The sequence below is a fragment of the Pimephales promelas genome, chromosome 13, assembly GCF_988280905.1.
Source record: "Pimephales promelas chromosome 13, fPimPro1.hap1.1, whole genome shotgun sequence".
In the NCBI taxonomy this organism is placed as follows: Eukaryota; Metazoa; Chordata; class Actinopteri; order Cypriniformes; family Leuciscidae; genus Pimephales; species Pimephales promelas.
The window spans coordinates 32,443,122-32,459,241 of NC_142781.1; the positions used below are offsets into that span (position 1 = coordinate 32,443,122).

The following is a 16,120-nucleotide window of genomic DNA, read 5'->3' on the forward strand; positions in this document are numbered from 1 at the left end:
GAGTTTACTTAAAACATTGAATAGAAGTAGAAAGACTGAAACAGTATTTTCTCATGAAATGTCCTCCAATAATCTTTTCTACTCATGGTTTTATTAAACTGTTCGTTGAGATTCTCCGTGTGTTCAGTATGATGCATGTGTACAGAATAATGAACGTTTGTGCGGGCGTGTGTCTGAATGTATTTGTGAGTGTGTGTGTGTTTGTGTTTACTGAGAGGAGATGGCACAGCGATGTCTCCTCAGCAGATGAGATCGGAGATGACAGGCCAACACTGCTCTTTGTCAGAACATGAGAGCGAGAGAGAGTGTGTAAAATTTTAATCTGTAGTTATTTAGGGTATGGAGGCGTAGTGAGTTTGTCTCTGGGGTCACGGGGGCTTATGGAAGAAAGTTGTTGCAGCAAACGGCACGAAAGTAAATGTCTGTGACAGCTTCCTGTAGCAAAACGAGTTTTAAAACTCTTCCTCGTTCTCATTTGGGGCATTCAGGATTAATAGTCCCTGTTTTATCTGTCCCATCCTGCTCTGCTGTGCAACGCAACTCTCTCCACAGATATCACAAGCGTCTCTCAACCGCAGGTTTCATCAAATTACAAGAACATGAGTGTGATCACACAGTACAGCAATAAGATAACGTTTTCTTGTGTAAAATTTAAAGGGGTTTTAAGGTTTTAGAAATAAATTCTGACATCATTTACTTGCCCTGCTGTTGTTCCAAACCTGTATGACTTTCTTCTGTGAAACAATACAAATAAAACAATACAAACAAAAAAAATATTGTTTTTTTTTTTGTTGATATAAAACAATACAAATAAAATTGAACCCCCCCTGACTTTTGAATGGACAATAAATATATATATATATATATATATATATATATATATATATATATATAATTGATATTTTTTGGGTCAACAGTTTTATTTGTACAGTGTATATATATATATATATATATATATATATATATATATATACTGTATATATGGCACAAATATAATTTATATTTGTCTTTAAATACTGATGTGGTAAAAATAATGATTTTCTTTTTATAATCTATATAATTTATATTTTGTATATATATATATATATATATATATATATATACTGTAAAAATAAAACTGTTGACCAAAAAAATATATAAATTCTATAAATTATAATATATAAATTATATAAATTGTATAAATTATATATTATTTACATATGAAGAGTTCCGATGCAAAAGCCTCTAAATGCCATTTGAAATTTCTTCTTTAATGATGATTTTTATCAAACTTGTATATTTAAGTTCAGTAATTTCACTTAAATAACAATTAATAGGTAATTATCATTGCCATTTAAGTAAAATTACTGAACTTAAATATACAAGCTTGATAAAAATTATCATTCTAGAAGAAAATTTCAAATGGCACTTAGAGGCTTTTGCATCTGAACTCTTCATATATAGGCCTATATACAATATATATATATATATATACGTATATATATTATTTCTTTTTTTTTTACTTTTACTGTATATATTAAACTTAATTAATTTGTAATGTACAATCAAATAGGTTTTCTTTTATTTTGTGTCTTTTACATTTACATATATTCATTTAGCTGACGCTTTTATCTAAAGCGACTTACAATTGCTATATATCTCAGCAACTAGGGGTAAAGTGTCTTGCTCAGGGACACATTGGTGTCTCATATACCCCTTTTCCACCAAAAAAGAACTGGTTCGGAACTGGTGCTGGTTCAGAGTTAGTTCGGAGTTGGTTCAACTTGCGAACCGCTTCAGAACCTGTTTGTTTTTCCACTGACTAGAGCGCCCAGGGAACGACGTCGTTACGTCACTGTGTACGTCGCCATACGTCTTAGCTAGAAACGCTTGCAAGTACAACATTACTTTGGGATTATCTCTAACTTGTGTACCAAGAAGGCTTTAAAAAATCTTTTAACCTTTTCTTTTAATATGTAATCTTTTCTGATACGTTATGTACCCCTGTCTTTATTTGACAGGAATTTATTTGTTCTATATTACGATTGTTTTCTTCTTTGCTTATAATGTTTTCAATAAATTTTTTTTTTTTAAAAATAGAAACGCTTGCGCCAACTTCAAGCAATTACAAAGGCGGACTCCATTGTGTTTCTGCAAATGTTTCTCCTGGCTTTGCAATGGTCAGAAAATAAGTTTAGAGCACATCTAAACCCGCCCCAGACCCCGACGTAAGCATGACAAAGTCATGGTTCTAGTCCAGCAAAGAGTTGGTGCCGCTTTGGAAGCAGTTTTCCTGGCCGCGAACTGGTTCTTTGGCTGTCGCGCGCAGGCACCGGCTCCGAACCGGCTCTCAAAATGCTTTGGTGGAAAAGGGGTAACAGTGGATTCGATTATCCACTGCGTCCTCACCACCCCAGTAAACAGTTTTATGTAAACATTTATTGTAAACCTTCTCTATTTGAAAGACTAACTGACTTGAAATGACTTTGGAATCTTCAGGAGTTTGGAATGTTTGGAATGAGGGTCATGTGAAGGTCACACAGCATTTCCCCTCAGTGACCTCTGAACTTTAAAGGGCCCTATTAGAAAATCAGGACGATCACAATTCCGGGATGTATTTTGGGAGACAGGTTTGTTATACTAATTGGTATGTAATGTTTTGTGATTAAAAAAATGTTCTCCTATGACAGTTTATTACGCAGATACGGGGACTGGTTCTCTTCTCACAAACAAACACACACATATCAGTGATGGATTATTTTACGGGTCGGAGAACAAACCTATCAAAAACCGCAGAGGTTTATGGGTATCACTAATTAGATTCACCCAATTAGCAGCTGTTCAGAGCGGGAAACAGGTGCAAAGCGGGAGGAGAGAGAGAGAGAGACCAAAAAAGATGGAGGAGGGAGAGAAAGAGAGAGAGAGTTACAGAGAATAAAGGAAGGAGAGAAACTGAATCTGGGAGGGTTTCAAACACAAACTCCAGAGGGACAGAAACAATTCAAAGAAACCTGAGATAACAGACATGCAAATGAGGAAACGCATGCACACACACACACACTTATAGACATTTTTCAGCGTAATTAATAAATGTGATATTAAATTAAAAAGAATGTAAATAACACACACATTGTGTGTAAAGCCGCATGTTACAACATGAAAGGTAACCTATCCTAATTAATAATAATTAATCGTCCTAATTAATTCTTACAGTAATCCGTAATATTCATATTCACAGCAAATATCAACAAGTTGATAGTTTATATGATGAACTACATGTGACATGACTTGTCTTTATCCACACTTAAACATGTCTGAATGTGATTGTGTGTATACACAGTAGTCAAGAGTTTTAGTGGATCAAAACCTTTTAATCAAAGTTATACATGAATTTTCATCCACCTATATATATATATATATATAGAGAGAGAGAGAATATTTCTAATGCTATAATTAATGTTACACATTTTTTTACCATGTCAATAATACTACTTCTCAAAAAAACAGAAAGAGCGACAGACCTCAAAAGGGTAAAGAGGGGTAAAGTAAGATGGTAAAAGAAAGCGAAAAGCCAGGAAAGCAGAAAGGGACAGTGCAGGACGACAGCAGGTATCAGGTGGGGGGAATTATCCTCCATCCCCTAATTGAGGCCCCCTGAGTGTGTCCATCCCAGTGTGTGTGTGTGTGTGTGACCCTCTGCTCTTAGCCTGAGGCAGTGGCTGACCCCGCCCACCCTGGCCACACCCCCTCATTAAAACACTAATCCCTCTATAGCACCACATGCTCTCCTCACAAAACACACACACACACACTCATTCATACTTTAGTGAGTGTGAGTTATGATTGTTAACAGCAGCATTTACCCCAATCATTCGGATCATATTAATACACACAGCCATTCAAAAACACACATTGTTTAACTGTGTTTAGTATAAAAGTCTGAATTACTTTTGTTATTAAATGCAGTGTTTCACTATTAATAAATGTTATGCCTGTGTGCATTGTGTCATTAAGTTATTAATTTAAATGTTTAAAAAAAATGTCCCATTATAATTATTACACATAATATTGTTTAATAATAAAAATTATACATTTACATTGTGCAATTAGCACAATTATAATAAATGTTTAGATCTATTTTTTCATTATTAATACTATTATCATAAAAATATACATTGACTTAATGAACATTTTACACAGTTATTACACACACACACATATATATAAGCATTTAAATATTTATGTATTTATTTTATGTATTTTGTTGATGTATTATAAAGCCAATGTACAGTTTTTGTAGACCATGTCAATAAAGCTACTTTTATCTTGGTAGAGAGAGAGAGAGAGAGAGAGAGAGAGAGAGAGAGAGTCGCATCATGTGGGACCTTTGGAAAACTAAGTCCTAAGATCTAAGAAGGCCAAGCAAATCGATTACACACGACAATAACCAGCACCAGATTGTTCGTGCCTCCTAAATGAATCATGTGTGTGTGTGTGTGTGTTCCTGGGCTGGATATCACTATAGTTCTCTTAGTTTTAATATTCTTGCTCGCAGGCATATGCCACAGCCTCTCTCCTCTCATCGCCATATATATTAATAGCTTTATCTCCCCAACCGAAGAGCGCAAATAAAACACAAATGAAAGAATCCTCATGCATATAAAACACACACACGCACACACACACACACACACACATAGGAGTAAATGCCAGTCAAGGTTATTGGTCTCATTTCCTATTTTCTGCTCTGGATGTAAATTCAAATCTCTGTTTGCAATAACACCTTCAAATTCAATCCAAACACCTGCAAACTCAATCAGTGTGTTTTCCCGAGTGTTTGTTACAGCCGAAACCTGTACGAATTTCATATGGAGATGGTGAAGTGTGTTTCGCAAGCAACATGAGACTGATTTATTGAAAAGTTTGTGTTTGCTTCATTGTTACAATGATTGTCTCAGTAGTGTTGTTTGCTAAGGTACGATCAGATGCACAATTTTTTCCATGTGGGTGATAAAATGCCAGAACAAATTGCATGGAATATCACCAAGACTTGATGCTGGACTCTTTATACTCGGGCCAGTGAACAACCACCCATCAACAACACCCTAGCAACCTCTCAGAACACCTTAGAGACTATAAAGCAACATACTGGCAATGAGTCAAAACACATCAGGAATTACATAGCAACACCCTGGCAATAAATCAGAACCCTCAGAAATTACATAGCAACACCCTGGCAACCACCCATAACAGCCTAGCATCACTGCAGCGAGTCTTGCATGCAAACAGTTTCCTCATCTAGTTCTACTTTCAGAGTTAAGCCACAGTTACACTAGACTTTGACCATGCAAAATTCGTATGGACACCATTAGTCACAAAATACACAATTCAAAGGATAATAAATAGATAAAAAAAATTACAAATATACTGCAATCCCTCAGATTTAAAGTTCAAAATAAAAATAAAATGTAAAAATTAAAAGAATAAAATTCTTCTAATTCAGATTAAAGGTCACGCTGTGGCACGTATCAATTATTGGTCACGTGAAACCAATTCGCAGGTCAGAGTTCACCGAACTTGAACTGTGGAACGCAGTGATGCGTTTCCTGTCTCCTGCATTCGCATGCGTATGAATGGAAGTCAATGGAACGAAATGTGGTGTGTCCGGCCCTTTACTGAAATACACATTTAATGGCACAAATACAAGCACACAGAGAAGAAAAACATTCCCTTTGGTGCAGATACACGTTCTGTGTTTATTTGGGCGCAGTGTGAGTGTGTGTTAAGTGGTTTCGTATCCCACAGTGCATCTGTCTTTGTTCTGTTGCCCTACTGCAGTGATGCTTACAACAGAATCTGCACAACAAACCTATACAACACCTGGTCTATAGAAATGTCCTAAGACTAATCACACAATATCTTCATACATCTATATCTTCATGTCTCAATTGTTGCTCTTCAACGGCAATATCTAATGAAGAGCGATTAAAAAGTACTGATCAATCTCAGATCTCAAAAAAGTCTCAAACTCTGCTCAGATTTACTAAGATATTAATGTTTGACATTTCATTATGAACTCAAACATTGCACTTCAAGATCAAATGAGCTGAGCTATTCAATTAAAAATAATTTTATGATTTTTTTTCTTATTTTTTTAGGAATATTATGAGAAAGATTACTATAAAATTGATAGTGAAACTGAAATTAAACATAAACCCACTGAGTCATAGATATTAAAGAGCAACCTCTGCAAAAGTCTCAAAAGTCTGCAACCAAATCTAAATATGAACTCAAAAATGTCTCATCAAATTCTGCTATCCACATGGATTTTATACCTCTTTATATATTTTCAGTATATCAACAATTGTCTCATTTATGACCATTTCGATAATGAGTTTTATGAGAAGTTGGAATTTCAACAAAAAGTGACTAAGAACTTCTCCAAAATAATCAGAAATGTTCACTTGCAGTTGTATGTCAACAGTTGTCTAACTTACATTACTATATAAGAACTGAACTCAATATCCTGAGCTGAACAAGAAAACAATCTGACCTACAATTCACATTAATTTAACTGTGCACTACTGTTCAAAAGTTTGGGGTCAGCAAGATTTTTCAAAAATCTTTTTGAAAGAAGTCATTAATGCTCACCAAGGCTGCATTTATTAGTTAAAATATACAGTAAAAAAGTAATTTTGTGAAAAAAACTGTTTTCTACTTGAATACATGTTAAAATGTTTATTCCCGTGATCAAAGCTGTATTTTCAGCATCATTGATCCAGTCTTCAGTGTCACATGATCATTCAGAAATTATGATGCTCAAGAAACATTTATTATTATTATTATCAATGTTGAAAACAGTTCTGCTTCATTCATTTTTTCAGGATTCTTTGATGAACAGAAAGTTTAAAAGGACAGCATTTATTTGAAACACAAAATATTTTGCAACATTATAAACGTCTTTACTGTCACTTTGTATCAATTCAATGCATCCAAGCTGAATAAAAATATTAAAAACTTACTGACCACAAACATTTAAACAATATAGTGTATCTCAATATTTAACTCATTTTTATATGTAACAAAATGAATGCTTAAAGGGTACATATCATGCTTTTAAATCATTCATTTTTACTTATAAATCATACATTTGTGACCTATATAAAGCATAACTGCAATGCTTGGGTCTGAATTCCTCATTATTATAGCTCCACAGGCCCCTTTCTGATGTGCGTCTGTGAGCGACCCGTTTCAAAGCGGCCCCTTTAAATAAAAAGGAGTTGTGTCTTTGCCCGCCCGCTTTCCAGGTCGCAGAGTTCACGGTCGGTTCAACTCCCCCCGTTTGGCCATTATTGTAGTTTGATAAGAGATATATGATTATAGCTTCAAAGAACATTTTTATTCACACGTTAACAAAATGTCAACAACAGAAGACTTGTCCATCAAGCCTTACATATTCGTTGAAAAAGACGACGACGAACCTGCAGAACAACGTCTTCATACGGACGCAGTGGTATGTAAGTTAACTATGTTGTGTTATTAGTGAAAGTCGACTATTTCTCTTGTTAAAACAAGCATACTGACAAGATAAATGACTACGGTCTAATCTTACCACTAAAATCTGTATTGATAATAATATGATAACTTATGTTTAGAAAGCATCAGAAAACAGCAGCTAAATGATAAAACTAATTTACCCCTCATTCAGACGAAGTCGATCGGCAAACCCTTCTGTACTGGCGGAGGTTGTTGAAAGGGGATCCTTGAAGTGCTTCAGGTCACTACATCCAACAACCGAACATTTTGACTAGCCCTCTCGTAACTTCTGCATCATTGAGCTCGGACTACAAAATCGGAGCGAGAAATAATAATGGCGGATTGCTCGAAGTGTTGGACCGGTAGTCAATGTCCTTACTTGTCAGTTCCGCTGCAAATACTGTGACGTAATTGTTCAAAAAACGTCATAGAGAACAGAAAAATCTGAACAGGTTGAAAGACATAAACGAAGCACCTGAAGAGAATAATTTCATCTTTTGTGTACTTAAAAACACTCCAAATATACAACAAAATGCATTTAAGGGCTAAAAAAGAGGATTTTGCATGATATGTGCCCTTTAAACAAAACACAACTAAGAACTGCTCACTTCCACAGCACTCTTATTTCAGAACAAATCACTGATTCACACACTCATTTAAAGGGTCAACAATGTCGGACTTGTTATAGACTAGATTTGTGCTTCCTCCTCTCCTCTCCTCTCCTCTGCTCTGGCTGGCCGGTTCTCTCTGAAGTGTTAGATGAAGGCATTTGTCTGGAGGGTGGGTGAGGTACAGCCCTGCACATGTGTGTGTGTGTGTGTGTGTGTGTGTGTATATGAGTCAGTCACTGAGATCTCTTCTCAGGCATCCTGACAGGTACAGACGCTCCGTCCGGCTTTAAAGGGAATTCCAAACGAGCCTCTGACAGGAGGCCTATTCCGTCTGTGTGTGTGTGTGTGTGTGTGTGTGTGTGTGTGCGGTTTGCACACTATGTGAGGGAGGGGGGACCTGCAGGGCAACACAAATACTGACAGCGAGATCAACCAATCAAATGAGACCCCCCCAGATCCACCCAGCCAACCCAAGAGCACGATGCTACGCAAAGTCCCGCCTCCAGTGCTGATTTATGCAAATGAGAATACTGATTAATCCTCCTATGCATGCTGGGTAACTGCAGCATAAATTGGCTGTCTGTCAGCACATACTCAGGAGAAATGCACACACACACACAATCTCTCCATGACACGCCATCAAGGCCTGTCCGATCAACAAGAAACAATGGAGGAAGCAGTAATTGGAGAATTGTGTGTGTGTGTGTGTGTGTGTGTGTGAGAGACTAACCGTGGCAGCGAGGATGTAACCCGGGCCGCGAGTGTGTGTCTGGCGCAGCTCTTCAAAGCTCAGGCTTGTTGTTGAACGGCATTAGCTGCCTCTCAGAGCGCTTTTAACACGGAGCGAGGGATGACAGGCCTACCACAGGAGGAGGGAGAGAAAAACGAGTAAACATGCGTATGCAGCAAAACAACAGTTACCTGAACAGCGAGATCTGAGCCAGCGCACACACACACACACACACAAGAGCAGGAGAGGAACATGTTGCTTACTGCCAGGTGTCTGTGTGTGTGTGTGCGCGAGTTGTTTGGTGGCAGATTTAAAACACAGACATTTTGAGCATTTCTGTTCCAGTGTGTGTGTGTGTTTTATCTGCATTTTCGATCACTAATCACACATAGAAACAACATCCTTTGAACAGGCCTAATCAAAGATCATACATGCAGTCACAGTGCAAAAGCACATCTTAATATATTCATATAGAAAAAAATATGACAAATGTTACATATTTTTGCTCCTATATTTTACACTACCGTTTAAAAGTTTGGGGTCAGTATGTTTTTATATATATTTTTTTTTTTATTTTTTATGTAGGCCACTTAAAATGTCACAAATGAGCAGTTGTTTTTGTTTAGTATTTTTGTCTGTAAAATATCTAAACAAAAATTTAGAACTATTCAATGTTATTGAAAAAAAGAATCAAATTGTGCAATGGTTTCAGATCGTGTCAGAATCAAGAGAATATTGTGCACTTGGATATTATAGATAACCCAAAACGTGGTTGTGGTTCGGATCTGGTCAGATTTCATGAGGTGTATCGCTCTCAAAGCTACAACCAACTAAACTAAAATCAACTTAAAAAAAAGAATCCGATTTTTCGCTGCCTTTCTGAACAGGGGCCTCCAATGAAACTTTCAAAGATTTGCTGTCGTGAACCCCGCAAACTTTGGCAAATCCAGCAAGTAGGTCTTCCTCAGAAGGCTCGTTTTAGCAACCTGGGAACTCGCAAACACTTTCCCAGGCGGACTGATTTAAACATGCACACCCTGACTTGTGCAAATCAGCCAATCAGATTAAAGCTTGTGATTGTCATTTTTGCATGCAATATAGATCAGACGGTACATAGGCATCTCCTTACCATGTGACAGAGCAGGTGAATCAGGTGTATGCTGTCACTGTCCTCTCTTTCAGTTCTGTAGAGACATTCACACACACACATACAGTAGAGAGAGAGAGAAACACACACACCTCTGAGGCCGCTGGCAAAGAGCTCGGGTTGGATTAACAGCAGGATTTGTTCCCTGTAGCTGAAGTCAAACAGAGGAAACTCTCCTACATTACGCTTTTAATTAAAATCATCATCTTACATGGCTCAGAGACCGATCGACTAATACACTAATCACCCACACACAGACAAAAAGCATTAAGTAATATCACACCACATATTTAAACATTAATATTAATTCCAAAAGGGGCGTTTTGCCATAAAAGAACCATTTTTTTGTTCCGCAAAGAACCTTTCAGTGAATAGTTCTTAAAAGAACCACATTTTGTCCACTATATGCAACCTTTTGTGGAATGGGAAGATTCTTAAATGGAGATATTTCTTGAGCAGCAAATATAAGAATGATTTATGAAGGATCATGATTAATGTAATTGCCATCAAAGGAAATACAATACATTTTAAAATATAAATCAATAATATTTCACAACATTACTGTCTCAAATAAATGCATTTGTGAGCATTACATTTAAAGAACCGTTTTTCACTATAAAGAACATTTATGGAATGCAAAGGTTCCATGGAAGTTAAAGATTCTACATGAAACCATTGATGCCCATAATAGTTGTAAGAGTGCATGGCTAGAAAAATAGTTTTTATTTGTTCACCAAGAAAGTTAAAAAAGTTAATATCTGCACTCTTGGAAATCCGTTCGTCCAATCAAATGAGCAGAACAGAGCAGATCGGCAACAAAATCTCTCTCAATTATGCCACTAGCCTACCGACTCTTCCCTAACAGTTTTTTTTTTTTTTGCCATAACAGGTGAAATACAACATGTGGCCATTGTCTCTGGCGTCTGACCCGTTGTGTGGGTTTGTTCGGTTCCTGTGGCTTTCATTCGGGAGTGCGCCTGCCATTCCAAACTCTCCTCTGGAACAACGCATTCCGTTTGAAGTGCTGATCCCTGCTTCACCTGTGAGATCAATACACTCCCGTTCAAAGCCAGATCGGCTTCATACAGCACCAGATCTTTATTAATTTATAGAAACTTCTTGAAACTTTCTCTAAAGGGAAGCTGAAAAAAAAAAAACAGAGAAGGAAGAGAAAGCGAGAGAAGAGAGAGAAAAAAAGAAGAAACCAGCACGGAGTAGGTGATTAACTCACAGAGATGCCTTTGACGGACAGCGAGATCACATGATCGGCCGAGTGGAGCTTTAAATGAGACCGCATGGAAATCAGCAGCTGAAATGCATTTGAACCAGAAGCAATTTTGGTTCAGAAAATTTGATCTAGGTCAAAAATGTATTACATTATCTTAAATTATATTTAATTCTAAGGGACAATATTTGGATCCTATACATTCTAAAAAAAAAAAAAAAAAAAAAGGTTCTTTACTGGCATTAATGATTCCATTTAGAATCTTTAACACTCACGGAATCTTTCCATTCCACACAAGGTTCTTTATAAAAAAGGGTTCATCAAAAAAATTTTCTTTTAAGAACAGTTCACTGAAATGTTCTCTGGGGAACCAAAAAATGGTTCTTCACTATGGAATCGCAGCAAAAAAAACCCCAAAAAACCTTTGAAAGAGTGCATGATTTTTCAGGCAATTTTAACTTTTACATTTAAATGGCAATTAGCAAATTTAGAGTTTTTATTGTTGCCATGTTAACACTGGCAGTAATTGTTTTACACAGGCAAATGGTGTAATTTTAGCATTTATAGATAATAATCTGAGTTTCTGTCATTCTAATGGGAATCAGTCGATGTTTTTCTCTACCAGCCGGGGTTAAATTCCCAGCTGAATCATCTGTTTGGTAGGTAATTCACCAGGGAACAGTAATTGAATTTTAGCCTGAATCCCCATCTCTGTGTTAACATGGAGGAATTGGCCCAAAAATCTTTTTTTGACCACTACTAAACGCCATAGGGCTGCTATCTGACATTTTTGCAGGTAATGAGCATTTGGGAATTTAAATGATGGCTTACGTCCCTAAATGATCATTCCTGTATGGAGTCACTCCTGAAAGCATTGGTTAACCATGATAACCAAGAAACAGGGATGACATGCTATTGTCAACCTAACAAACAAGCACATCTGAATAGTGCTTACAAGAGCATATTTTAATATAATAATATAGAAAATATTATGAAGTATAATACTAAATGTTAGAAAATGTTATATTTTGCGGTGTGTTTTTTAAACCCTAAAACCATATTCTGGACAAATGTGGGCAAAATAGTTTGGATTTATTTTTAAAAAATACTTCCCTTGATCTGAGCGGTACAAGACTTGGCTACTTTTCCTAAGTTTGCCTCCTGAACACACAAATTTTTTTGACTCAATTCTACAATGTTAAGTGGGTGAAAAAAAAAAAAACCTTAATCTTGTATTTGGGTCAAAAATGGGCACCCATAGAAATGAATGGGAAAAACTGTAATTTAGAGCACTCTAAAATAAGCCAAAATAAGACACCAGGTGACAGCAAAGTCACTTCATCTTTAGGTTTTAGCTCTAAGAACTTATTGGAATGATATTTTAATGTAGTTAAAAAAAAATAATACAAAAAATAAAACTACAAAATAAAAAAATAAAACTACATAGTAATTCATTTACATAGTAATAATTTACATTGAAAATATGGTACTTTTTGAAGTAAATAAATTAAAAAATACCCCCAAAATAAAAAAAACCACCATAAATGGATAGACAAAACTTTATCGAAGACAGTGATATAACATTTATAATAAATAAAAATTAGGATCACACCTGAGTCCTCTGTGCCCACATTTGTGAAAAGAAACCAAACATCATGAAAGTCAATGATGTTTGGTTCAATTCTACAAAATATCTTGTTTTGCGTCATGCATGAAGAAAGAAAGTCAAACAGATTTTTTTTGTGTGTGTGTGTGTGTCTCAAATTTCTGACCTTAATTTTAAGAGCTGTGATTTTACAGCCCAAATTGGAAGCGTTTCAAGGCTTCTGTGAATGTTTGAGTGCGTGTTTGAGAGAGAAAAGTAACTGTGAAAGAGAGAGAGAGAAAGAGAGAAACCCATGTGCGCAGCGCTGGAGATCTTCATTTCTTTGTTGTCAGATTTGATGATTTTAGAGAAATTACCATCCCTGCATTCAAAGGAAATCTACCTCACACTTCCATGGCCTGCGGCACGGAGGGAAATAGAAGGTTTATATTTATTTTTAATTATATCAGTTTATCAGGAGGCGTAACATCAGAGCCACATCTGATTTTATCTCTTCTCTTTCACACCTGAGGGAATATTAATACAAACAGCCATTCCGGCTCTGATCGTTGCCTCACACACTCTCTAACACACACACACCGGCACTTTTATGATATCATTTCATCATCCGTCGTTCTCGCAAATAAAAACAAACCACAAGATCTGTGTTTATATTCCAAGCTTATAAAACACACCGATCTATCTAAACAGCACACAGTGCGAACACGTGTGTGTGTGTGTGTGTGTTCACAGGAAAGATAAACCACACATGAGATCTCTTTAATGTCTCACTTGTTGCTCCTCGACAGCAATGAGATTTTATGTAGGGCAAATTAAGACTTGAAATTGAAATCTCCTGCTTCTCAGGTGTCTGAAATACAGTAAGCTATCCAGCTATAAAACATAAAATGGAAAATCTTGTGCCATTTAACTTGATGAGAAATGTTTGAGCTCATGTTGAGGTTTGATATCAGGGTGAGACATTAGCTACGTTTACATAGACACATTTAGTTTAAATCGGAAATGATATCAATTAGATTGGCGAATCAGATCAGTGTTTACAATGAACATATCAATGATTCATATCGGATTTAATCTAAAGACATGCGCTCACATGCACAAATAATTACCTCCTACCGATTCTTCTTTACTTTGTTTTAAAAAGCAGACTTAACATTTATCTACTTTGGGTCCTGATCGGCTCAAAGCTTTGAGCCGTGCTGCGAAAAAACAAACAAAGATAACGTCTTTATTAAACTTACGGGGTTGGTACGGCATGGGGGTGAGTAATTAATGACTTAATTTTCATTTTTGGGTGAACTAACCCTTTAATCGGTTCACAGCCGAGGAGATCGATGTTCTCGTCAGGCCCGTAAAAGAAAGAGAAGTGACATTGGGGAAACCCACAAACCCACCCAAATTAGCTTCGGTTAAACATGCATATAATAATTTGGGCAAATGTGTAAGCTGTGCCTATTTTTCCCATCGTTGTGGAGTTTTAATATTTTTTTTCTTATAATAATGTATCATTTGCAAAAAGTAAAATGCATCTGTGTAGATGAGAGAATCATCTACAGTGTATGCACGTTGTTCACACTCTGTATTATGGCCAAGCATGCTCGCTAAAAATACATCTGAATGTACGAGCAACCCACCACTGACTTTAGACCAGGTTTTCTGGTCATTGGCGCAACAGGCTCTGTGCACGGCGATATTTCCGGTGAAGGTGTAAGGATGCTCGATAACTTCCGCCGATCGTAAGAGTCCAATGCAATACCGAGACTTTATATTGAATTTTATACTCCATGGTTATACTAAAGAAACGTTAGTCACAAAAACAGATAAAACAGACACCCCTCGTTGTGTTTATGCTTCTTTTTTAAAATTATATTAAATAAACAACTATATATAAAATTACATCTACGTACGTTTCGTTTCAAAGACGGGAGGACAGTAAATTTTGAAGACTCTGCCATAATCCCGTTTTCCTCGGTTTTCCTCCGCTTAAATCTCCACAACCGGAAATGGACGATCATCCTTGCGTCAAATGCGGAATTTATGCGTGCATATAGCCCATTGTTTTCTGGAACTGCAAAATAGCACCAGGGATTGTTTGTGCCGAAACACGCCTCATTTTTGCGCTGAACCACCCAGGGAGCGCAAGTTCATTCCCTAGTTTACCGGCGTAAGTCTGTGGAGGGAAAAATAGGAATGCAAAATAGGAATGATACATGCGTCGGTGTACAAAGTCAATTGCGCTGGGTGCAAGATAGGGCCCTGAGTGGCAAAAGAAATCACCCCTTATAATCGAAAGTGAAATTTAAATCCGATTTGGCCAATTAATTCAGATTGCAATTGACTTCGATTGAATTCTGACAGTGTAACTCGTCCGCATATCTGGGTCCAGGAGTTGCATGTAAGATCAGTGTGGTATTTTCTTAGGATAAACATCTGATATTTCTCTGCAATTCTAAAGACACAAGATTTTCCAGTTAAATTTTTATATCATGCACTCTTTCTGTATTTCAACTATTTGAGTGTGGTAGGAGAAACATCTTTGGACAAAGTTGTGCCTTAAAATGAAACTTTAACTTGAAGTTTTCTGAGATGTGAAAGAGCAACCTCTGAGCAATAACACTTTCCTCTAGGAGCGTTTCAAGGTTTGTGCTGCTACATTCAGTATTCTGGATGGCCACAACACCCACAATCCCTTGCTGCAGAGGATCCCTGTGAAGACGATTTCCCCAGATGAGATGAAGGTGACCTCTGTGTCAAACGCTCTCTCGCTCTATCTCCAACCTCAATATATCAAAATAACTTATGCACACAGACACAGTGTCTTTATGTGTGTTACAGCAGTGCATTCACATGCCAACCGTGTCTCAGGGTTTCCTGCATCCGCTCTCTCTCGTCACCTTCATCTCTGTCGCCACATCGCTTTTCCACATACAAACTACTGTAAGTGACTGCTACTCGCTAACTTGCCCACAAACAAGCATGGCTTTAAAAGTCTTATTCATGAGCATCTGAATGCCACCATGAGCTGCTTTTGAGTCAGACGTCAAATATAAAAAAAGTTAGTCAAGGTAAATAGAGAATAGAATCAATCAGTCTGCATGTCTTTTAAAATGTCAGTTCAGTTCCTGAATTTGAATTGAATTAGAAATTAGGTAAAGCAACCAGGATGCTTATTTGGTAATTGAAATTTAAATATGAAGTATAATTAAAATTAAGTGAATGAATTAGATGAATTTCGTGTAAATGGATTTTTACTAAAAAAAAAACAGCTAAGTTTGTCGAAACAAAC

General features: G+C 36.7%; 1 protein-coding gene across 8 annotated transcripts in view; it reads right to left on the minus strand.

Annotated features, from left to right (window-relative positions):
- The window catches only part of tfap2d (transcription factor AP-2 delta (activating enhancer binding protein 2 delta)), a 94,946-nt gene that overhangs the window by 38,016 nt on the left and 40,810 nt on the right, over positions 1 to 16,120 (minus strand). For all 8 annotated transcript variants that reach the window (XM_089118898.1, XM_089118901.1, XM_089118902.1 and 5 more), the window contains 2 exons: positions 9,986 to 10,040; positions 8,857 to 8,985 (listed from right to left, as the gene is read on the minus strand). The gene's annotated coding sequence lies outside the window, so the exon portion shown is untranslated. The remainder of the gene's footprint in view (positions 1 to 8,856; positions 8,986 to 9,985; positions 10,041 to 16,120) is intronic.